Raw genomic sequence first — 26,297 nt, 5'->3', positions numbered from 1 at the left:
AAAAAAAAAATCCCACATATTAAATGTATTCATGGAAGTGGATTCTATATACCAAAATCAGATGCTACATGTATTATTTTACAGCATCTTATTTTATTCATTCTAAGTAAATCTTCTGCCAGCATACGATTATATGGAGTTGTGGGGATATAGAGAACCACACAGCCAACTGCCATGCAGTTTAAATGTAAATTTCAAGAACCTGCTTAGAAACACACTTAACTCCATTTTTCCTGTAAGAAATGTTATAACCTAAAAGAAAAAAAAAAATCATACAGTAAGGTTGAGTTCTCCTGGCCTTTAGAACATGAAAACCTTTACATGCTGACTTGAAGCCTTGCAGCAGCTGAAGCAATAAATATTGACAGCTAGCTGGCAAACAGCAGAGATACCAGTGCTCAGGCTTCAATTTCACTTGCATCAGCAAAGACAGATCCTAGAAGGGGCAGCATAACCAGGGCCTTATATGTGCATCGCTATCGCTGATGCCTTTGTCTGTATTTAAAGCACGTTTTCCCCTCTAAGACTGGAGTACCTTCAAACACACCTGCTTTCATATTTGGCTCTGAAACCTTTCACTTAGCTCTTAAATCCCATTGCAACTTACATGGTAATACAGAACTGACTGGCTAAAAAGCATACAGCAAAAACCTTGTGGTTATTCAGTTCCATCCTTCCCTGTTCTTACATAGTCCCACTCATTCTCTCCGATGCTTCTCAAGTTCTATATATGAGGCCACACACTGCTTATTGAAAACTGAACAGTTAATTCATCGCAAATACGAGGGAAAACCCAGCACAAATTACAAGATACTCAGACAGCACAAAAGAAATGGAAGAATTAATAAAATAGGGTTCAATTAAGAAATTGTGTTGGTGACTGAGTTCTACTTTTCTCTCAGCTCTCATCTCAAATATCTTCTATTCTTGAGGCTGGACTACAGAACTTTTACGTAAATAAATCCAGTGTGCATAAATGAAGGAAAGAAAAAAACATGAGACAAAACTCTGTCTCTATCTTCACACCAGAGAAAGTTAACTTTGCAACATCTTACACTGCAGTGCAGACAAACTGCAGACTGATAGTTTCTTTTCAGCTAAATTTCATCCTGCAGCCAAGTTAAATAGATTTTAAACTGAGACTTGAAACAAAGAATTCCTAGTAAAAACACAAAATGTTGTGTTCTACCTGTCCTGCAACAGAAAAAAAAAAAAAAAAGGAAAAAAAAAAAGTTTTCAAAGCTTCTGCTCCTGACTTGATCTGAAGCTAACAGATTTTTACCCCTGCACAGACACATCTAAGATCATGCTGTATGTTTGTATTTGTAAGAATCCACCAGCACACAGTGCCACCATCTTCCCCAGCGCACAGCTTTGGTAGGTGCAGGGGTGGACATATCCTCTACACTGTAAGCATTTGCCTGCTTTCCAAGGGAAGATGTGAAAGAAGACAAGCTCACCCTCCAACTTTGAGGAGACACCAATCTTAACACATAACTTGAACCAATACTCGTGAAGATTTCTCTTTCTGGCTTCCTGAAGATTTTCTTTCCTCTTGTCTAACACCAAAGGTATTTCATTTTAATGGCAGTACCTGATTAGCACGCCGTTCTAGATGACAGGCACTTCCCTTTGCACGCCTCACTCGCTCAACAAACGCAAATTCCACATTAGAAAAAGTACCCTATGAAATCTGAAGATTGCCATAAATGCACGGTTCATTAACCAATACGTACGCATGAGAGTGGTTTTATTGCGCCGGTGTGGAGCATCTAGAAAGTAGCAGTGCACTGAGGTTTGGTTCAAGCAGAGAACACTAAGATTTCTGCTTTCAGGCCTCCACGCTACCAAGTCGGCCCAACTGCAGTATTTGCAAGCCATTAATTTCGGCATAGACAGTCAATATTTAATTTACTTAAATTTTTAGTTTATTTCTCAGACTCAGAATCTCATTTGATTCTAATGGCTGCCCTTGCCTAGGTGTTCCAGTAGGGAGGTCTGAAGTCAAATTATTCCTGAACAGGATGAGAACACTCCCTAAAGGCTTCACATGTGCAGGTGAGACAGCTATCAAACTTCGCCATTGGTTCTGTTTTGAAGTGAATCCCAGTCAGCTTCAGGGGAGATGCTCAGTCCATGCAGTTTGAAGAAAGCCACTAAAGGGAACAGGAAATTCCCAAAAGCAGAGGACAAACATGATGGAGGACATCAGGTGAAAGAGTTAACACTAAGTTTATCTGTAGTATTTTATCCAATTTGATGCCACCAAGTGTATATCAAAGAAATGGACATGTTGGTATGTTTTTTTTTGATTTAGCAGATTCAAACAAACATTAAAAAGAAACCAGTTCCCAATCACTGTCTAAGCTTCATTTTAAGAGAAGATACTGCAAGGAAGGACATGGTATTCTTTGGCTCTCTGAAAGCAAAATCAATTAAGCACAAGACTCAGTTCTTGTAACCACAATTTATTTGCAAGATCCACAAGAAAAAACAAGCTAAAAATCACAAAACTGAAATTAATAAATATTTGTCAGTAGCACTGACAAACCCACTACAAACAAATGACAGCCTTGGACAAAGATCTGCATTATCACTGGCGCTTCTGCAGGGTTGAGGATCCAGACTGCTAGGGAAATGCTTTAATGCTATGAAAAACAAAACGTCTACTCTATATTGATTTCATATGCTATTAATTCAGGAGCTTTGGGTGAGAGGAATTTTGATACTTTGAAGCACTTAAAAACACCAACCTTGGCTTCCAACAATTATATTATGGAGGCCTAGGAAACAGCATGGATGTTAAGGTACACAGCTCTATATCTGAGAGCATAACATTGTCATGCTACTTTAAGGGATAATTTCAGTACTCTGCTCTGTTTAAGGCTGTTTAATAGCACTCATAGAAAAGCAGAATTAAAATACTCAAAAGAAAGTCTACTGGGCTTCCTTCTAATTTTTCTTAAATGCAGTACCTACCAAACCTAGAGAACTTGATAGATAGTATCTTCAAACCGAAGGAGCTTACTAGTCCGTAATGACAGTGAGTCTAGAGAAATGCCATTAAAAAAAAAACACACTTCAACCACCTGTTAGCTGGAAGAAAGTGCCTACAGTCTTTTCAACAAGAAATGGTGGGAAAAAGAAGTTTACCAGCTGGAAGATGTACAATTTAATTCACAGCAGGGGGAGGTGGAGCCACTCATTTCTCATGCTTTTGGCCAAGTCTTGCTGGCAAGAGATTCGAGTCATTGTGTGTGACCACTGGACACGAAGAGGAAAGGAGCTCCCGAAGCACTCAGAACCCACTTGAAGCTTTAAGCCTACAGAATGCAATTAGGCAGCTCTGAGGCTAAGTAAATCCCTTATTTGGGCTATGGGTCATTAGAAATTGTCTCACATTCAGTATCAAAACTGCACTCTGGGGCTTAGAGCCAGCCTAGGACATTTTTATTCATCTGGGCCCATTCTTGAAGTGCAAGAAGAACCTTGCTGCTGCATGCTAAATGGTATCGCGCAACTAACTGTGCACAATGTGCAACCCAGCTCACTTTCCACACAGACTAAGACATCAAAAAATCTTGAACAGTAAACCAACATCACTATCACACTTTCAGCACCACACCAGCTGAAAAGTTGGCATTAAATTTTACTAGGATTTTGCAACAGAGAGATTATGTGGCATTGAAGAGATTATCTGCCTTGCTACACTGTCCTGATAGTGGATTTATATGTGCCACTCTTCCCAGCACAATGTCCTAAATGGCTGCCTGTTAAATGTGCAAGGAATGTATATGACACATTAACTTTTAAGCACAGATACCACTAAGAAATTCTGACAGTATCACAGCATTGTGATAATTCACAATTTGTAGCTTTTCTTATAAAGTACCTAAGAATCAGATTATTTTCATATTTCATTTAAAAATTAATCTTCAGTCATCGTGGCAGCAGAAAACTGTGAATCCTAAAAGCCTAAATCCAAACAAAATACTCCTAAAATGAAGACAGATTTAAAAATTCCAAGTATTTTTTTTGGATTCTGACTCCTGTTTTCCACAGATAGGAAGACAAGGCTTTGGCATTCCAAATCCCTCGGTTGGTTACTTCTCAGTTACAGTCATAGTTTGATAACATTTTATTTAATTAACAGAACTCTGAAAATAATTAGGGAAATAACTGCTGAGAATTTCTGTTTCATTCACATGCGTAAGATCACCTGGTTACTAGACACATGCATGCTAAATATACCACATGCCATCATGGCAGCAGCTCAGTTCTCCACAGGCCCCTTGTATTAAATTTCTCCCGCAAGTGACATTAGAGTTTAGCTCTGCTACAGCAAATATACAAAGAGGCCGCACATTCCAAACAATCATCCGAAGGGAAAAGCTATGCCAACAGAGCACTAAGTGTGCCAGTGCTACCATAACCCACTTACTGCTTGAGAACACACATGTAACCCTCACATTTGTTATTCATATTAGGAGGTTTTAACATTCAAGACTCCAAAGCTTTGTCTTTCACTCTCACTAAACAAATTTAAGGAAAAAGTTACAAGATTGTAGTCCATAATGCATGACACAGAAGATGGATTAAATTCAAAACTGGACACCTTATTAACCAGATATGACATTTAACTACGTTTGAAATGTTTTAGTGGTTTATCAAATCAACTGTGTACACAATAACTACTAGAACACATAATAAGCTTCATGGCATGCTGTTCTAACAATTTCGTAGCAGATGTTCTCTATAAAAGATATTGATATATAAAGACACACATTGTCACTACATATATTGACATATAAATATACACACATTGGCATATAACAAGTGCAAACAAATCTGAGTTGTCAAAACCAAGTGCACTCTTCAAATATTTAATCAACCTGTCGCTACACTTTCCGATGTCATACCACAAAAACCGATACCACGGCAAATGCCAGCCAAAGGCAAAGGAAGGCAACCTCTTCTAAAAGCTGCCCAGGGACTAACACAGGGGGCACCTCAGATATCGTGGTTCATGGCTGCAGCCCACTGCCTCGGAGAAAGCCAAAATGAAACGGAAATAGATTTGATCACAGAGCTCAAAACAGATTAGAAAAGTATCTGTATTCTGCTGTATTCACATTAATCCTTTCCTTTACGGAAGCACAGAGGAAAGCCTAACTCCTTCAACTCAACTACTCATCTGTAACAGTGTAATCACAATAAGCTTCAGCGCTCAAGCTGGAGGCAGGGGAGAACATCCAGACCTTTGGGCAAATATTTAGGCCACCAGCTCACATACGGAGATCTCAGACTGTTGCTAATGAAACCACATCCATGGTGGCTAGTTTAAAGTTACCTCCTGCACCTACTTCAGGTGCAACTGTATGTTTGCTGCATACTATGAGCACATCTAGACCTGTTCCACTCAAGCAGTAGCTCCACAAAATGGCTCAGACATCCCTGGTTCTCCCTGCTGTCAGGAGGACACCTGGAAGTATGCCATGGGCAGATCAAGCTAACATAAAGGGAGGCAAACCTACAGCTATGCTGTGATAAATAGCTGGATTTTGAGTAGATGATATTTTAATGATTGCTCATTATGCAATCTGAGTAGTTCCTTAAATTAGCCTGCAGAGACTAATGAAGCAGCAGTTTATCAAATAATACAGTGTCAGAGATACAGAACATCACGTTTTTACAGAAGAGAAATATTAGAACCTTTGCAATATCACTCACTCAGTGGTTATACACCAAACTAGCTCAAGTTTACAGTATGGTCCCAATACACTGACTGGGTTTCATTCAGACATTACAACTTCAGTACACTTAATGAATATAAAAGTTCATGTTATCGCTTCCATGCTTTACAAAGTTTAGGATTACACACCATACTGAGGTACGTCTCACTTCACATTCCTCAAAAATAGCACAATGCCTAAGGGACTGTGCTGGAGGCACCACATCATCTCTGTAAAGCAGGAAGGATTTTTTTTTAAAGAACCAGGAGAAACACTTGTACTAACTACCTGGATAATCTGTATTTACTTCATGCCACACATAAGCATAATTAAGATTATCTATGCAGTCAAGTAGCACCATGTTGACTAAGCACTGGTACAGGGCAGCCTTCCACCTGATAGCTTGAATACCCAATCTGGGCCACCTGGGCACCGTGCAGCTGGTGCTAAGAAGTCCCCACACCCTACCCCATGGGAGCACAGTGTTGTTGCAAAGGATAAAAAAAAACAAAAACACTTTTTTCAAGAACTGTGGTTCACCTCCTTGTAACTGTCGAAAAGGCAAGCCTACCTGATTATGAGGGTCCCATCGTCTGCTTCCTGCTAGACTTGGCACTTGACTTGTTACTACTCAGATACTTAAGCGATCACTTCATTTGCATCAGGCTTGAGCCCATTTTGGCATTACATCATATTTGAAAACTTATTTCCATCTTGATGATTTAAGAATTACATACCACTCTGACCAACTATTAAAAAGTCACAGCACTACAGAACAACAATGACATAACTGCACGTTAAAAGTACACAACACATTCAGAAGTTTGATACCTGATATTTCACGAATAAACACTGAAATACAAATGTTTCTACTCCAAGCAAACAATATTAAGGTTCTACAGATCATTTGAAGCGTGTTTTGATTAAGAACAACGCTCAGTATTACACAAAATATTTAAAAAATGCTGACCTTAGTGGAGACTTGGCATTACATTATCTGCAACTGTTTGATGTGTTACAGTTCACTCTTATTTCAGAAAACAAACAAAAAGCAACAACAGAAATCAAAATCTACCCAAACAAGATTAATAATAAAAACATGACGCAGAAAACGTAAAACTCTGCAGATTTTAAGATTTAAGTGTTTTATTACCTGAAAGTATTGATATATAATTGGTCAGTCTGGGAGCATAGACTTTTCCAGACACCAAGTGGAAACAAGGAATAAAGCCCTGTTCATGTGATATATGCAGCTGGCTGATCTGAAACTGTATTCTTGAGAGCATTACATGACAAATCAGAAGCGGAAGGGGGAATACTATGAAAAGAAAAAAATATATAGTTACTAAGAGTAGATCAGATTTACTAGATAAACCTAACAGAAAACTTTTATCTACCCACTGGGAAATGAAATGAATGAAAGCCACAGAAAAAGCAGAGAAGGGCAGAAAAGTTGGGGCTCGAATACACAGCTGGAGTCTGAAACGTTCACTCTTCCAAATCCTCACACCAAGTCACACCCCACATAGCTTCAATTGGTTACGTCACTTCATTTTAGCCTGTATCACATGGCACACCACCTCTCCTCTTCAAAATATGGTTCTTGTCCGCATGACAGAGCAGAACAGGACTAGAGATTGTTAACCTGCACCTAGGCAGGGAGACAAGGCTTAAGGTATTTGCACCAGGGTCAGAAAGCAATGGACCAAGTTCAATGGCAAGGCAAAGCACCAATCTTACATTTCCTCAACAATTAAACACTCGAGCAAAGCTAGGCTGGGCAATAAAAGTAACATTTGCTGCTGAAACAACTGCCTAGCAAAGTCCTCCAGACAACAACTGAAGCTTGTAATTTAACCTACAGATATCAGCTGAAGAACAGAGAACAAATGGAAAAACACAGCACTCACTGGAAAATTATTTTGTTTTCCGTATTTTTCCTTAAGGAGCCGATGGAAGTTCTACTCTGCAGAATTAAGCCCCACAGTTAAAACTGAGACCTCTCAGAGCCATGCACCCACTCGGTCAGGTCTAACAACAACACAGTAGAACTACCACCACCAGCCAGCCACTATCAGCACCACAAGATCTGGACGTGCTCAACAGAAGCCTCTGTCACAGAGACCCAAGTGAACCCTGAGCTCACCAGCTCTCATGATTTGTGAGGGCCGACAGAGTCAAAGCTTTCTTCTCCCAACAGGAGAATCGATCTGGAGCACAGACAGATTCTGGAGCTACAAGTTTTACTGAAAGCCACAAACTTCAATGTAGTCTAACGGTCTAAATTAAGTGTATATGGAAAAAAAAGTGTTACTTTAAAAAACTGATGTAAATTTGCTATAACGAATTTCAAGCCTACTCTAGAAGGCATTTTATGCCAATTTTGATAGACATTTTATAAAGCAGTTTCTGCTAAATCAAGAACCTTGAGAATCATACATTCTCACAACACAAGAAAATGACCAAACCACATTTAATAAAGAAACAAAGTAAAAGTTGCTTGGTGCTGGCTGTCACTTGTTTTACTGGAATGTATCAGTTTCAGTAATTTTCTGCTAAAGATGCGAACAAGAGCTGAAACAGGAATTCACAGCTACAAACCACACGAGACCACGCGATAAGACATGCCCCCCTCCAAATGCAGGTGCATCGCCACCCACTTCTCACTAGCAAATAGTCATAATTGAACACACTCAGTCTCTCAAACACTTAACAGATGACAAATTCAACTCTTAAGAAATATTCTGCATTAACAGCTTTGTCCTCTTTAGGGACTACAATTAAGAGCACTTTGTGACACCACAGATTTTTAAGCAGTAGGGATAAAAACAAAGCAAATACTTTCTCTCCGTGGGTATCCTAACATGTCATTGACTTGCACAGCTACACTAAACTAACTAGTTTAAAGGTAGCCTGCATACATTTATCTACACAAATTGCAGTCACACCTTTAATCACAATATAGCTTTACCTTTGATCTAGGAGGGGATCTGAGCAATTCTAGCTAAACAGACTAAAAGACTATTTTCCTGAATTTGGTTTCTAATCTTAAAGACAGATCTAATTAGTAATATTTTTCCCATCATACGTTCTCCAGCAGAGTAGCTCAGCAAGTCTTTCAAATGTGAGCATTATTAAGATAAGCCAAGGAAGCTGCTGTGCACAAAATGCAGATAAGGCCTGTGAGCCTGTAACATGTCTGAGCACACGGCACAGACCTACCAGACACACCGCTCCCCTGGTGCCTGCCCCTCGACCGCCAGCACGCCGCCTGTGCTCCCTGCACTTGTGCTCAAATCCTGGGAATCCAGGAGAGCATGTCAACACACTGGGGCATTCTGGAAATTAAGAGTGGCAGTGAAAGTACAGATCTAGAGCTACATGTGTTAGATCGGAGAGCTGAGTTCATTATGTATTGCAGCTCTCTCACAGATACGCAGAGTTGTGCAATGCAGGATTGTAGAGATGTTCTCTAAGCAATGATAATACAGTCAGGTATCACTCAGATAAATTACTTATTGTGCTCATATTGTCTCCCTAAAATAAAAGTTAGACAATTTAGTGTGGTAGTACAGCAGAGGAAAAAGAGACAAAGACTGCCACTCAAGTAAGTTTTCTAATCCATAAAGGAGAAGAAAGTTCTGTACACACATACAGAGGGACCACTGCAACCTGTTAGCTTTTTTTTTTTTTTTTTTCCAAAAACAACTTTTTTTTTTTTAAACACAGCTCTAGAAGTTTTTGCTAGGGCAACTTGTATCTAGACTATAATACAGCCAACATGCTGCATTATAAGGAAAACAACAGCAAGATCTGACTAATGTGTTTAGAAGAAAACACATTCACTGCTGTGGGAATGCTGTCAGAATTCTCCAACGTTTCAAGCAGTCTAAAGGATGTGTTTCTGTGCTAGACTTCCTCTTCTAATAATCTCTGTACTAATCCTTCCAAGACACACATATTAATATTGTAACAATGAACAAGCACACAGGCAATGAGGACAGCTTACAGCATTTTCATTACAGATGTAACAGGCACAAGGCAACACTACAGAAGAATACAGGAGTAGGATCTCCACCACCTACATCATCACTACAGCCAAGGGTTTAGCCACAACAGTGAAACAGGTTCACTGCAATCTCACTGTAATTACAGTTAATGACTGTAGGAGAAACAATGAAATATGAAAAAAGACATCAAGCATTTCAAAAGTTGTACTAGATTCACAGTCCAAGCTGACTTCATCCAATCTGGTCTAGAAGTGTAACCAGAACCATTTTGTTTTTACCTAACTGAACCGTACGAAAATGATGGCCATCCCAAGCTTTTGTGAAGTATAGCCATAACAGGAAGAGAAGCGAGTTCCACCTCCCAATCTTTAGATTTATTGTAACTCTATCTGCATACAGGAGACTGCCAGCAATGCCAGCAAAATAAAACTGAGCTAGTTTACAAATAAACTACTTTCAAGACTTCTCAAGTTGCTGCAATTTACAGGAAAACCTCAAACAATCTTGCAGCACGCACAAGACTTCAACACACACAATAGTGTTTAAAACCAGTTTTCTCACTTCCTGGGTGGAAAATACTGTATAGAATTTACCTGTCACATGGGCAGTAGTAGAAAATCAAATTTTCCTAATAATGTTTGAGTTTCACTTCCAGGTGGATTTTTGTAATTGCTTGTTAGAGTCCAAGTTAGTCTTTCAAAGGGAGCCCAGGTAGCAAGTACAAATTCAACTGCTACATAAGAAAACACTTCTATAAGTTTTGTTACAGGGCTTGAGATCAAAAAATCAGGACCCAAACTTGTAAGTGCAGAGGAATTTTTAGACTCCTGAACGAGCAGATTTATCAAACCAAAAACAGAACAAACACTCCCTAAAAATCATTTGACATACTGAAATAATGGAACATTTTTTGCTTTAAGTCCAGAGCCGCCAGTGTTTGTTTCCCCAACACCAGCTAGTAAGGATCTAAGCATTTCACCAAATGACTACGTGTATCACACTAAGAGCTGAAATCAGATTTTAATCAACAAAAAGCTGGGCAATTTGGCACATAATTTTGCTTTTTCTCAACTTCAGAAAAAGAGGTACTCTGGTACTCTTCTACAGAGATCAAAATTAAACACATTCCAGAAATCATGAAATAAAGCACATGGCAAACAGCATCTTGAATGTATTTCATATCAAGTTCCTTCTCCTACATAACAATAAGAAGTATTCTAATCCCTCAAATCATGTAGTAACTACAAAGACAATTGCAGCACAAGCTCTTCCAAAAGCATGCATTTTAAATGCTTACTTTATCTTTCAGAATCGATATAACTATAAGCCCTGTTTCCTTGCCCAAATCTGTATTTGTAAGGAGACTGTAATGGAAAAGGCAAGCTAAGAGTTGTAGAAGGCAATCAAACTTGGACGCATAGTCCCAGGTAAGCTGATACATTAATAGTAGGATATTTCAAAATTTAAAGGTCTGAAACCAGAAATACTTGTAACTTCAAAACAAGAAAGCACTTAAGCTAAAATTAGAAAGGCTCACTCCTTCTCAAGTGTAAGAGTTGATAGAGCAAGTTACAAATACAAAAAAAAAATAAGCAAAGGGGTATCTGAGGAACTGGTCTTTCTATTAAATTCTACATTGCTTGTATCTTTGTTGAAACAATTTTTAAAGTGATCCTGTCTAGTTACTGTCATCACAAAGTCCTGAAGAAAACCATCTAAATACACAGGTGGGCTGAAACATTCACATTCAGGACCCCATTAGAGCTTTGAAAGACTCTAACCTACTCCTTCCTTCCTCCCCTGAGGCCCAAAGGCTTATGCACCCCTGAGTGCCTGATGACTGCTGGGCTGGCTGTCTCTTTCCTGGTCCAACACTGCTACCAGATCAGACTGTTTTAGGATAAAATAATTATGCCAGTGCAGCACGTTATAAGCCATTATGATTAAAAGAGAAGAGTCCATGAAAAATTAAAAGCAGTAAAGCACAGATAGGTCAGAGGCAAAAACTGTGATCTCAGCTACTGAAGATAAGAAGCCTGGAGGGCTCCTCATCAGATAGGAACACAGAATTGTAGCTGGGAGAGTGACTTTAGATATCCAAATACTTACTTTATCCTGCTTCTAACAGATTTAACAGGCACAAAAGAAACTTCACATGAAGGGCTGTTGTTCCTTAGGCCTTCAGAAAATTAGTAATCCAAACCTTAGAAGAACCACATACCACAATCTCTGTGGCTTGCTCATAGGCATTATCTACACTCATGCAAGACAGACAGCTACAGAAACAAATGTAGATGCCTTAAATGAAACAGATCCGAAGAAAAATCCTTAGCTGATGAGAGTACGTTGTACCAGGTTTTCAAGAAGTTTATCTGATCATCTTCTCATTAACATTTCATCAGAAGAACGTATGATGGAAAAGCAGGTTGAAACGTCCTTTGAGAACTAGTCAGCCAGTATCTTCGGGAACACCATGGTAGGTTTTGATACTGAACAACTCAGCCTTATAAATACCATGCTAAAAAGACAGTATCCAGGAAGTCGTCAATAAAACACAGATATGAGCCCTACATACGGGGGGTGAGGGGACTGGGAATTTTAATGAAGTTATCAATGTCTCGGAAGAACAAAACAGGGTTTCCCTCCTCTTAGCTCCCCTTCTCCTTGCAAGGGAGGAGGAGTGCAGGGGATTATGCACGTGGCACAGAAACAGAAATCTGAATGGTTTCTAGACAAACAGGTCTTCTGCCTTCCTTTCATGCAAATAACCTCTTGCTCAGGACATAACCCCCATCCCCAGGACACACACAGAAGCAAAGCAAACTGCTGTCCAAAACTGGTGTAAAACCATCGTATACAATTATGGTCCGAAGTCTGAAAAGGGAAATAGCAACAGAGGACAGACAGTAGCGATCACAAGCCATTGAGCTCAAATTCTAGATCACAAGAAACAAATCCTATATTGCACACAAAATCCCCAAACCATTACAGTATTTTGCAGATGGCCACCTGACCAGGCTCTCTGGTTAAGAGATCATGTATACTTTACTAACATCCTCCCATATACTTTTAAGTAGGCATCATCAAACTGAAGATCTATTAAGATTGAACTTTGCTGAACAAATGAATCAAAGCACACTATGACATTTAGATCAAATCAAGTACACTAAAAGCAAGGCAAAATAAGAAATCAAAGGCATGGTTTGAAGTGGTCCTACCTTTAAGAGTTTATTTCCATAAAATCAAATAAAAACTTCTAAGAAATAAGAGTTTGTTTATCTCAGAATAAAGGATTATCAATAATGGCAGTAAAATCTCGAAGAATGACCTATCACCAACAGCTTTTTCAGCCTGCTTGAATAAAATAAGATTTCCTTTGGCCCAGTCTATTCTTCCTCATTAATAGCTTCAGTTTCAACCTAGTGCAGCAGTAAAGTATCAATTATTTTTAAGAGTTTATGGAATGCTCCAGAGATTTGGACTTGGCAGTTGCACACACCCCAAGTGAAGCACCTCATCTGCAGCGATGTGAGAGGCAGCAACTCCTGCTGGATTACTCAGGCAGGCAGCAGCCACCCCTACCCAGCCCGGCCACAGCTAGCGGCCATTTAAGATAATGGATTTAAGAGAAATGCACTGTACAGAAAGAAAGTTCTGGAAGATCAGGGAATAATGGAAGAGTCAAAAAATAAAGAAAAATAAAAGTTCTGCAAGTTTTGTTCCTTGCAGAACTACTACCTTACTATTTTGTTTAGACTAGGTTTAAGTTTAGCACTTCTCATATTGGGTAAGTAACAAGGTAACTTCAGTTTCTGCAGGCCATGTTTTAACATCATACATAAAATGGGCTGTAATATACAGAACAACAATCTTAATAGACATTCTCTGCGTCCTTCCCTCTTCCCCATACCATGTTGCATTTGCTCCTGAGCAACACAGCCATGATGCTGGAAGCCCTTCATCTCATGAAATCACACTCGTTACACTTGCCTAGAGCCGATATTGCCAAGACAGTCTACAGATCTTTTAATGACTTCTGTCTCCTTCTAGACAAAAAATCAGAAGGTAAAGACAAAAAAAGGCAGAGAAACCCGAGAGCACCCATCACTAACATCAAGCTGGCTGTAGCCCAAGCTTGTTCTAAAGCACGTCCTTCAGCCCTGCACCAACACACAATGGCTAGGCTCATTCAGAAGCTCAGGCAGGACCCCAACTGCTGCACAAGCATGTTTGGATCACCAGAGGGTGCTGCAGGGGCTCCTAACATGACCACACAGTACTTTGGGCTGGGATCATAAGCATGGGGCAAGTCCTTTTCTCCATTTTAAAAACATTTTTTTTTTGTTTGTTTTTTTTTTTTTTTACCTGGGCCTCTTCATACTCAAAATTTCAATCCCCTTTTGAATGACCATATGCTGTTATTTTCTGAAAGAATCTGGTCCAAGTTTTTATATAAGCATCTTGTGCTAGTGCACAACAGCGCTCACTGTAAACACTCACGCACTTGACAACAGGTTTCGTAGACTAATCTAGGCCAGCCTCCAAAGCTAACTGTAAAAGCAAGCATGTCACCGGCTTAACTTGACAGTTACAGGACTCTGTAGATTCCCCTTGTGCTTTTGCTGAAGAGACAAACAGAAAAAAAGACTGCAACCCACTGATCTAGAAGGCTGGCATACAGGGCACGCAAAAATGCCCTGCATACAGATTTACTAGGAGCAGCTAGTGGGGAACTGCGGGTTGTCAGGTTTGATTTCACCTCACTGTGAATCCAAGTCCCCTGTGTAGATATAAACACGTTAAAAAAAAAAAAAAAAAAAAAAACACTCGGAGTTCACCAGGAGCATCTTTCAGCACGAAAAGACAGTGATAGCATTTGACATGGTCAGTTCTCACATAATTTGTTCAAGCAATAAAATAGTTACTTGTCTTTGAAAGGGCTTTCCCCATATTTTCATAAAGGAGCTAAATGATTCCAGCATTAACAATCATCAACCATTTATGTCTTAAAACCCAAGAATTTCTATCATTTCAACACCACATTTTATCAGTTCTTTGAAGCTACTGAATTAACAGCATGAAGTGATAGAGAGAAACATTGAGCAATAGCTTCTTTTTAAAGGAAAACAAAACATTATTTGACAAGAGCGTCTTATGGTAACTCTTGCCATTGCCACCCTCCCCTCACATTTCAACTCGTAGTAAACCCATGACAAAGTCTGGAGAACTTGAATTTTTCTGTGGCCTCCATTAAGAACAAGCGTGCTGTATTTCTAGCTAGTTATGTAACATGGGTTTGGTCAAATGCAAAAATATGCTAAAACGTCAGTTAATTCTGTTGATAGCTCCCCAGTACTTTTTGACAACAATCCCGGTTAGCAGTCATTAGCAGTCTCCGTATTTGTGACAAAGACAACAATAACCACCTACACAAAACTGGAAATTATTCTTTGATACGCAGCAATGTTACTACATGCTCTACACACTCCTTGTGAATTTTCAGAGCATTTGTGTTACGAACTAGAGCTACTGCACAACACCTCACGTTCCACACCTCCAGTATGCAGCGAATACCTGCCTCCACCTACTGCCACATCTCTCTCCAGCCAGCCAGTTTTGCCTCCTTCCCTCATATTTTTTTTTAATTTAGCACTTCTTTGTGGTAACCATTGATACCTTTACCGCTGGCACTTTTTTCCATAGCTGAGCCCAACATCAAAGCAGACATCTTGATGTACGTTTCAGGAACAAAAAGGAAGACACCACCATTTGACATGCTAAGAACAAAGGTAAGGAGAACAAGAGGACCAAAAAGAAAAAAAAAAAAAAAAAAAAAAAGCCCTGGTGCTCTGACAGAAACAGAACAGAGAGGGTATCAAGGAGACTCAAAGGAAATCCTTCTGCAATCCAAAACTTTAACTCCCAAAAGCCGACTAGTCAAGCTAATAAGTGTATCATCCAACCCAGACTAACAAAGATAAATTTACAGCCTACAGGCACAAAAAAAGTAGGAAAAAGCAACTTCCCTTTCTGCACACATCACATGAAATACTGTATCTCTGCCATACCTTTTACTTTCCCTTCTTTTACTCTGAAACAAAGTGGCTTCTGGGTGCAGATTTAAGACATCCTGTTTGCAATTAAAACCTCATATTACTACACATAAATTTTAATACCTTCAAGGAAAAATATTCAGTTACTCAAAAATTTAGCTTATTACCCTCACTGTGTGACAGCACAACACAAGCACAGTGACGAGGGAACATCCAATTTTCTTAAATATCCTTGGCAGACTCAGTGCTCTGAAAGCTCACAATGGAAAAAGCACCATTTCTCAACTGCTGTACAGACCAGCTTACTAGCACTCATTCTTGTCAGCTTACAGTTTTTAAAACAGGATGCATGCAGTCATATCAGGAAGAGGGCAGTTGCTGTGAAAGAATGATACCAAAAAAAAAAAAAAGACATCCTTAATGTTGATAACCTCAATGCTTCTGAGCTATGCTATACAAGCTTTCCACACCACTAAGACCATCAACGAAATACAATTCAAAATATCTGGAGAAAGATGCTCGCTTAGAAGTTCTGTCACTTTTCTTTGATACATGAGGAAAGAAAAGCCCTCATTGCTATTATTCCTGCTTCTTTCTCAGCCTCCTCAAGTATTACAAATTTTGCACGAGCAAAGCAAAAAGCAAAAAAAGACTCACTTCACCCTGACACCTTTCAGTGGTCTCTAACAGACGCTTCACCAAGACAAGTCTGTTCTGCACTTCAAGACCTCTCACTGTGTGTCCATGCACGCATCCCTCCCTCAAGGTTCAACTGAGGTTGAACCTGGTTGTTGATTCTCTCCTTTTAAAACTGTAGTTCCTCCACACCCATCTTTTTACACTTGCACTATGTTCCTACACATCATAAGGGATACCAAAATTATCACCCCTGAATCCTTTCTCTCAACTCTCTATGCCAGGTTCATCATGAAAGGAACATTTAACGGCTCAACCAAAGCACAGCTTGGTTATAGATGTGCTTACGTAATTATAACTAAAAGTTTAATTATTTATTTCCCTTGGCCTTCCAAGCATCATAAATCATCACAGAAAATAACAAGATCAGGCCTATGTATATTGGTTTAGCACTCAACATTGAGACTGACCACAGCTTACAAGTATTAGTACATGCATCATGACAACGCATCCACTCCTATGGATCCTCACAGGTCTGTGGTTAGCTTTCAAACAATAAAAATAACCTTAGTCCCATCCATGCAGTCCCAAATTACAATACTGGAAGCAATCTGGTTTTCAAATGAGGCCGAGTTTCAAGAACTCTTGCAGGGATTTAAAGGAAATGGAAAAAAATCCTTCTCCCCTAGTCATTGTCATACAAGTATCAAAAGCAAAGATATGCCCATTCCACCCCCCCCTTTTTGGGGTATCTCCAACCACTACAGTGAATGAAAACACATTTTTCTCACAGTTATTTAGTTCTTTAAATCACCTTTATACAACTACGCTCAGCTGCTAACTCCTAAAACTACTTTTAACTTAATATGCTTATAATAGGCTGTAACAATATTTAATAGCTACTAACGAAACCCCTACTGGGCACAAAGCAATACAAAACACACCCTCAAGTCTTTGGGTTGGTCCATAAGGACCTCAGCAGCATAGAAAATCTCTTCAGGGACAGAGATGAACATAACTGGGACACCTACCCAATTAAGCACCATGAGGAATTTGAATACACATTCCATGAAATAATGTTAATGATTCCTTAAACAACCATTTCATGGAATACTGGTAATTCCATTAAAAACAGCTCAATTAATCATGCTCTTGTTAAGAAGGATGTATTTTCTTCTCATCACATGGGCACACCTGTACTGCTACAACACGGGGCTAACACCCAAGCATTTTCTCTATAAAAGGTTCCATATTCCTCTGCATAGAAGTTCTGAGACCAGACCAGCCAGAAATGTCAGGAACCGAGCTGTCTTGCAGGACAGTAATTCCCCTTCAGTATCAAATGGAAGAGCAGACAACAAAGGGGGTGATTTTTCCAGATTTAACTTGAATGGGTTTCTCTTTAGGAACTTTCTTACAGAACCATTAAATACAAGTTTAAACAAGAGCATTCATAATCAAAATAAGGAGAATGTGAAAGAAAAAATAAAAACCTCTCTTTTACTTCCATAAGCTGTAACTTGAAAGAACAAGTGTTAAAACAAGAACGTATGAGGTGAGGGAGGGTGTAAGAGGTAGCGACCTAGATCAGCTGCTTACTTTACAATAAATACAGCAGACAGCACTACTGCAGACTACCAACTTCACCCTCCACAGCGGTATTATTAGCTGGTTCCCTATCACAGAGCACAGAACTAACAGGGGGAGGTATAACTGTCAGAACTGTTCCACAGCAGAAGCTTGTCTTTAACTCTTAATAATGCCATTTTGTTCATTCATTAGATACCGGATCAACAATCTAAAACCTATTTTGATTAGCTGACTCCCCCCCAAAAAATCCTGATCTCTTTTTACTGGAAGATCAATAGGATAAACTGTGGCGAAAAAAGCAAATGAAAGAATGTCTTGCTGTAATCTTACAAGCTGAACAAGACACCAAAAGCACTTCATAAACTTTCAGGGAAAACCTCATCAAGATTTAAATATTTCAGGACCTGAATAAAGGCTCCAAAGGCGAGGTCATTTTGTCTGACAGGAGACAGCATTAAACTACACCCCTGCTCAGTACCACTTCAGTAACATATTGCCTGCTCAACTCAAATATTGGGTGTATCCGCCTTTCTACACTAGCAGCAAAGCATACAAGAAGAAATATGAAGGAGGAACGATGCATTTATTTTTTCTGGTTCCTTTACCAGAGCTGAAGAAATCAAATCTGAATGCAAGACACCAGAGCTCCCCCATATTACCATGGGCTGAGATTCTGACTTTTGTTCCATGTGATCAATTGAAGAACACATTATTAAATATGTTAAATAATGTATTTTTCAAAAATGAAATATGTAAAAAATAAAGCCACTTTGTGCATTAAGAAGTTACACAGCATTTATGTCAGCACATGCTGTTCAAATTAAAGCAAACTAAGGGTGGTTTCAATGAAAAGGAAAAGCAAGTCCCGGTGTTTTGCCCACGGTATCAGGCTGCTGTCATGCCAGAATAGGCCCAATGCCCAAACTTTACAGGAATTATTAATCATAAGGCCTTTAAAAATAAAAATTCAGATTTTAGTAAGGTGAAGAAGTGTGACAACTTACATTTTTAGAAAACAAATTAAAAAAAAAAAAAAAGCTGAAACACACAAGCATCTGACATACTAGGCATAATGAGCCACACATTACAAAACTGAGATATTTTTTATTCAGACAAAAAAAATGAGCTCACAAACTACTCCAGGTTTTCCCATTTCCCAGTGCTGCCCGACAGTACTTCCACAACAGCCAGAACTAACCAGCTGCTGCGTTCGCTGTGCCTGCAGGACTGAGGGAGGCAAGGAGGTATGGCATTGTTTACAGCCTTGCAGGCTGCTTCTGGTGCCTGCAGCAGCACTTAGGCCCTGAATACTCAGAATGACATCAACAGGTTATCTGAGAAACTTGGCTAACTTTCTAAAATAAACCCTGCAAAAGCTTTGCTGCCCACAGTAACCAGTTTAAGGTAAACCACATTCACTTCGACTCAAATACGGTTTGTAACTAAGGCAGGTCTTGTGCCACACTAAGCCGCTTTATTCTCCAGAATTATTTCAAGTTTCAATCCAGCCTTCCTTCCTATACTATTAGTCCAAGTCCTTCCCATACTATTAGTCCAACCTGACTGAATTCCACAGACCAGTTCACTTAGCTTCTTTCAGTCAGTGTTAGTTTATTTCTTCTCCTGTTCCACAGTGGAAGAAAATAACATTGTGTGAAATTACAGCACCCTAAATCCAGATACCTAACCATATACAAAGCATTCTGTGGACCCACTCACGGATGTAAAATATAATTATAATTTCTTAAATACACGTTTAAACAATGGAGCAAAACAAACAAATGTACAAGCTAAAGACTAACATATTTCTTCCACAGTTTACAATCTGGGAATGCCTCCTCCCAAATAAAACACAAGCAATACTAGAACGTTGTAAGTGGTTTAAGATGGGCTGCTCTGGCAGAAAGAGAGCCTGCTATCTGCACTAAAATTGCTCCTAAGTAGATCCCATCCCTCTCACTGCAGGATCTTTCTCTTTTACTGATGACACTCTTCTACTACTACTGGTGGACTATGTCAACTGCACATTTAGAACAGAAGTACAGAGAGAAAAAAAAACTAACAAGGGCACTAGGATATTTTCCTTCCTAAATTCCAGACCGACTGCCCTCAAACAAAAGACCCTCTAACTGGGTACCGCTATTTGGACACCTTCATATCAAGATATTTTTTCCCCTTTTCTCATTTTCGTATTGCTAGTTAGACAAGCACAGAATTTTAAAAATACCACTTGGCAGTTACGCCCTTTAGAAACCCAAAGTGTTAAAATTGCATCCTTCATTACGACTCATCTAAATTATGTAATTTTAAGAAACCATATGATTTCGCACACCTTCTAGCACCTAAGCGAAAAAAATAGTTTAAAAACTCATCTCATGGTTCTCCCCCAAATGGAAAGAGCTCTTTAGAGAGGAGAAGAAACAAAGATTACATTCTTACGTGGAAGAGATACAGACAGAGATTTTAAATAAAATAGACAGGATAGAATATTTAGGTGCTGCAGTTTTTGCGCAGGTTGTTTAAGCACTAGCTATCGATAAACCAACAGAAATGGCTATAAAAATATAGATATCTAGATCCTAAGAGCAAAAGACTTACATAATTAACAATTTTGTGTCGACACAATATAATGAAGTTTGAAAGCTTACAGCCTTCCTTATGCTACATCAAAATTTACCAGATTCTGAAAGATGTTTTAAAGAAACACTGTGTATATCACCAATTCCATACCAAAACCAATATTTTTCCCTTACTACTATTTACAATTTTTTCCTTTTTGTTGCCTCTTTGCGCTTCCCACAAGCCCCTTCCTCCCTCCCGCTCCCGATATATTCGGTCCCAGCAACACGATGGTTTTACGCTGAGCGTAGAAAAAAGAAAAACCTTTCTGAGCTTGTCACGTTTCCTCCAGGAAACTCCTGCTTTTCAACTCCGAAATTCATTACCTGTCAAACGGTTCGCTATAATAATTCGCGAACAATTCCCTTCCCTTCGCCACCCAGCATCTCAAAGGCAACCAAAACCGCGTCGGAACTCCACAAACTCCGGGCACCTTCCCGGGCAGGAGCGGAGCAGCCTCGCCCTCGCCCTCCTGCCTTGTGCCGGGGGTGGCTTCGCAGACCCCGCGGGCAGCGCCCAGCCGTGCCCCCCTCCCTGCCTGCCTCCTTCCTTCCTCCGGACACGACCCCCCCCCAGCCCTTCGCTCACCTCACACGGTGCCCACCCGGCGGGTCCCTGACGCCCCCTCCTCCCTTACGACCCCCCCTCCCCCGGCGCTCTCCGCCTCATCCCGCGGACCCCCCGGGTGGCCTCGCAGCCGGACAAAAGACGCCGCTCCTCGGCGAGGAGCCTCGGCCGCCCCTCGCTAAGGCCTCGCCCCCACCCCGCCGCCCTGCTCTGCCCGGGGGGTGCGGGCAGGCCGCGGGGGGATCGCGGCGCCCCGCGGCCCGCCCCCCCCCCCCCCGCCGTGACAGGACCGGGGGCCGGTGACAGGACCGGGGGCTGGGGCCAGGCCCTAGAGGCCTCCACCCTGTCCCCCCGCTTCTCCCTACCGCCGCCCCGCCGCTCCCCGTGCCCCCCGAGCCCCGCTCACCCGCCCGCGGCCCCTCGCCGCCCGCCGCCGCCCCGCCGCCCGCGGAGCCTCCTGAGGAGCCGCTGCCGCCGGCGCACGGATCCGCGCTGGGCGCTATTTTTGGGAAAGGAGGCCCGGGCGGGCCGGAACTACTTTCCCCCGCCGCTCTCTCCTCAGAGACGCAGCGCGCAGCGCTCCCAGAGGTATCCTGCCGCGGGCCCCGCCCGCCGGACCCGACGGAGGGCGCTCAGCAGGGGGCGGCGCGACGGGGGAGGCCGAGGGGAGGCTGCAGGGAGCCCGCGGCCCGCGGCGGGGCCGGAGGCGGCCCGGTGGAAGGGGCCGGCATGGGCGGATTACTTTGTGTCGCCGCGGGGAGCGGCCGGCCCCGCGTCCTTGGCCGCCACCCCCGTGGCGCAGGGCCGCCAGCCGATAGGGCACCGCGGCGGAGCGGGGGGGGGGGGGGGCGGCGCCAAGGAGGGAAGAGCCGGGGGGCGGGGCTAAGCGAAACGTGGAGGGCTGGAGTGACGGGAGGGCGGCCAATGGGAGGGGAGGAGGGGGAAGGGGCGGCCAATCACCAGCGGAACACGGTGCGGAAGGCGGCGGCCGTGCCCCCTCCTTCCAGGCCTTGGCGGACGAGCCCCCCCCCCTCTCGGGCCGCGAATGACGCACGGAGAAAAGCCCCGCCCTCTAAGAGGCGGCGCATGCGCAGAGGTGACGCCCCGGTGCGCGCCCAGGGCCGGCGGCGCTGTGCCCAGGGGTTGCCGGGCAACGGCTGCGGCTCCCCGCCCCTCCCCGCCCCGCCCCGGCTGCGGCCATGTCAGGGCCAGGCCGCCCCCGGCCCACACGAGGGCAGGGACAGGGGCACCCCTGGGTGCCCTCCGTCAGTCCCCCCTCAGGGGCCGGCTGACGTTACGTGGGCTTCAAGGAGGGAAAGAGAGCTGAGAAGTAAAACGTGTGATTTTTTTTTCTCCTTCACAGAAAGGTGGAGAATGACCCCAACATAAAAATTTCGTACCAAATAAAGTTAACTTGCCCAAAATCTATGCTCTAGGGCTTCTTCCTCACACAAGGTAGCTCTGAGGGAATGCACACAGCTCTGCTCTGGGACACCAGAACCTGTGGAAAAGAGAAACCAGCTGCTGATCTGGGTAGCTGGAAGGGCAGCTCCTTGGTCAGGTACAAAAACCAGCTCCAACAGGGTTAGAAAACGAGTCAAGAAACACCAGGTGTGCGAACCACACCACGGGGTGGGAAAACATAGATCCTTCAAGATCATTCCCCAAAAACATAAATGGCCGCTGTCTGTTTGCAATTACTTAGTTCAACTAGAAGCAGTAAGGCACAGAGTTCTCAGAAGATTTAAAGATCGGTATTTATAATTTACAGTTTACTTGGAATTTAAAAATCTGTAAAGAAGTTGAGCTACTTCTGAAGCATCCACCTTTCCTTCAAAACAGCATGCGGTTTCTTACCGTGCATCTAGGAAAGTGCAGGAGGTGAGAGAGAAATGACAACATGCAAATAATTTTCATCTAGTGATGTATTTCCATGCTGATAGCTATTGACCTACAAGGAAGAGATTTAAACACATACAGCTTTCTTACATTTCTCAACATGAACAGTTCAAACGCCATTGATTTTTATATGGATACTGTTATTCTCTTGTTCTTCACTACACCTACCACCCATAATATCTGCAAAGATTAAGACTACGAAATCCTCTCATGAAAGCAATAAGCTTAAGTTCTAAAAGTCAGTGGAAGTCTGAATAAGACACAGAAGCAAGGCCTGAGCAAGGACTTCTGGTAATGCTCATTAATCATTTTCAGCGTGTAATCATTTATTCTAAACTGAAAAAAAAAAAAAAGAGCAGGAAGGCAAAGAGATAAATAATTGGTTCTAATCTGTCCTTTTCAGTGGCACTAGCAGAATAAGCACAGTGTGTATTGCTCAAGGGATTTTTATATATGCCCTGCAAATGATAGTTTAGGGGTACTGAGTAGCATCTTTCACACTGAAATTCAGTCCCATCTCAACTGAAAAACTGCCCTGTGTAACAATTGAGAAAAGGAAATGCAAAATATGGCACTCAATTGAAATTACAGATGTTGTTTTCTATATGCAGTGATTTGCTGCTACATCTGCTTCTCCAGGCCCCTCTTGGGACTGCTGGTGAAAAAGAATGGGTGGGAGGGAGGGAACAGATGTTCTCACATGTCACAATACCATAAACGAAAAATATCACCCCTTTGGGTGACACGAATAAAACCACAGAAGGATTTATATATCAAAACAACTAAAATCACTACATGATTTGATGGCTATATGACTTGTTCTGTGTTAGGTTTAATTTCCAGAACAAGTGCAAAGGCAAAACGCACCTGGATAATCTAAAGGATGCAAAGCTGTGGGTGATTAAGGCAAATCCACACTACAGAGAAAAAAAAAATATCATCTTTATAAGACCAATGAATTTCTGTCCATTAAATCAGCAACATAACACGATTCCCAGAGAGCATCACACTTGAGTGCCAATATAACAATTGAAAAAATATTACAAGGATCTGCTAGGATTGCTCGTGAGAAAAAAGGGAACAACTGCCCAACACATTTCTGTCCTTCTGTACAACCAGGAGACTAAAGAGAACCACCTGAAATCTCTTCCCTTGGCCAAATAGCAGGCCAGCATGATCTGTGATATCCTATAAGGAGAAATAAACCCCCCAAAAATAGGAAATATGAAAAAAAAACTATAGGAAAAACAAAAGAAAATAGTCTTAATTGTAACTAAAGAGCCTCACAAATGAATAGAATCATCATCCAACAGTTGTTACAGCTTTTCCTTGCATTTCTACTATTCCTGTGCATTTCCACCAACCCACTCAAGGTGTTTTGGAGGTGCTACCACCAAAATTTTATCTACTCTAACTTTTAACTTCCATTGAAGGACCTTCTCACAAAACTAGAGAGAGGAACCATGACTACTCCTCAGGCCTCCTTTTAAATGTTTCTTATATTCCAGAAAGCAGATTTTTCATCATGTGGTCTAGAGAAAAAATCTTAGGTCTCATGCTTCTAAAAGTGAACTTTGTATAAAAACATAATGTGGGACTTGTAAAGCTATGGACAGGAGGAGTACAGGCTATTATATAGCTTTTGCATATTTCTTAAACAATTAAGTTATACCTTCATAGGGAAGAAGAACAAGCTTTTACAAACAAGGTTTCTTAAAATCACAGGGTAGATTAATTCCTAACATTGTTTCACTTACAATGGTGGAAGTACTCTATGAATGAAGATGTTGTAAAGGACTACTTAGTGCAACAAAACCAAATTGTACTAGCAGCATTTCAGGATGGGAACTTGCATTTGAAACAAAGGATGTGAGAAGGGGGGACTCCCACCTACAGGGCAGGAAGCCAGAGAGGAGCAGATAATGGTTCCTTTCCATGAATACTTCGGGTAACCCTGTTAACCCCATAACAACCACTTCAGTGCACACACGGACTTTCCCTCTCCGAATGCTGGCTTGGATCAAACTCCTGTGACCTCTCTCTGTGGTTGGGAGTATTGCTCTTACACTATTATTTGGCTCTGGTGCTCCACCAAAGACAGATATAATCAAGTAAAGATTTCCTTAGTTTAGTTAAGTCCAAGCTGCCTGACAATGCATGAATTAAATTCACTCAATCCATGTCATAAACTGCCCTCTGTAAACCGCTAATATTTCCACATCGTTATATGGTGCATTCAGTAATCTGACTGCCTTGGGAATATTTGTTTTTCCAGAACTTGTGGCCAAGGTACATAAGATTAGATCAGACACAGCTTGTCTAAGAATGCTGTAATGTGGGTGTACAGTATATTTGCTAGTTTTGAGTTACAGGTAAAAGTTCTCTTTCAAACTTTTCCAGCCTCGGGTTCAGACACCGCTATCTGAAGGCGCCTGTTGCAGCATTTGGTACTTCTCCTTCTGCTTTGCTGCTGGCCTTCTAATACCACAGACGAACACGGAAAATATTTGTATTGCATGCCTCACTTACGGCATGGGTGATCCGTATCTCAGCAAAACTTGTGATATTTTCTAGGTCTTCACAATGACAGAATACAAGTCTCCCTGGGATTCACACTCTTCTGCTGGGTTTTTCTCACCATTCTGCATGTTAACATGAACCAACAGCTGGGTTTAAGACACCTGATATAAATAGTAACATCATGCTGCAAGCAAGCTTCTTGGAAAGTTAAGAAAATACGGCATTTAATGCACTCTGACATTTGCTTCCCCTCCCCTGTTCCTAAGCTGCATTTCTGTAAACACCCACGACGACAAATGCAAAGAGGTTGACTTCTTCACATAGACATAACAAGTGCTGCCTTGAGCCCAGGAGATGATATCCAGAACAGCTTACCTCTCTTCAGCCAGACAGCTGGCAAATTCTGCACAGTAGGAAAAGGAGTCGGGAGCGTGGATGGAAATTCCTGCTTCCAGCAGCATTCAAGATTACAACCTTCGGTATTTTATTTTCATGGTTGCTCTATGTTGCTTCAGAAACTTCCTGCTTTTGCCATATCTTTCCATTCATTAAAATTGCAGCTTGCAATTAAACATTCTGACATAACATAGCTGAGATTTTTTGGCAGCAGCCTTAACCAGAGGTTTTCAGAGTTTCCTGCAGACGGCTTTAAATTTTCATATCCTCATGAA

At 41.5% G+C, this 26,297-nt stretch overlaps 1 protein-coding gene across 8 annotated transcripts in view; it reads right to left on the bottom strand.

Moving 5' to 3' along the window:
* MEF2A (myocyte enhancer factor 2A) overlaps nt 1–25,733 on the bottom strand; it is a 90,893-nt gene extending 65,160 nt beyond the window's left edge. For 2 of the 8 annotated variants that reach the window (XM_035335703.1, XM_035335711.1), the window contains exon 1: nt 21,614–22,010. The gene's annotated coding sequence lies outside the window, so the exon portion shown is untranslated. Of the gene's footprint in view, nt 1–20,966; nt 21,100–21,613; nt 22,012–25,635 lie in introns of those variants that run through there. The other 6 variants (XM_035335708.1, XM_035335707.1, XM_035335704.1 and 3 more) reach the window with 5 other exon arrangements.
* Nucleotides 25,734–26,297: the final 564 nt, after the last annotated feature.

This window comes from Oxyura jamaicensis, chromosome 10 (assembly GCF_011077185.1).
Source record: "Oxyura jamaicensis isolate SHBP4307 breed ruddy duck chromosome 10, BPBGC_Ojam_1.0, whole genome shotgun sequence".
Lineage (NCBI taxonomy): Eukaryota > Metazoa > Chordata > Aves > Anseriformes > Anatidae > Oxyura > Oxyura jamaicensis.
Note: the sequence above shows the minus strand (reverse complement) of the source record. Positions and strands in the feature narration are given on the sequence as shown.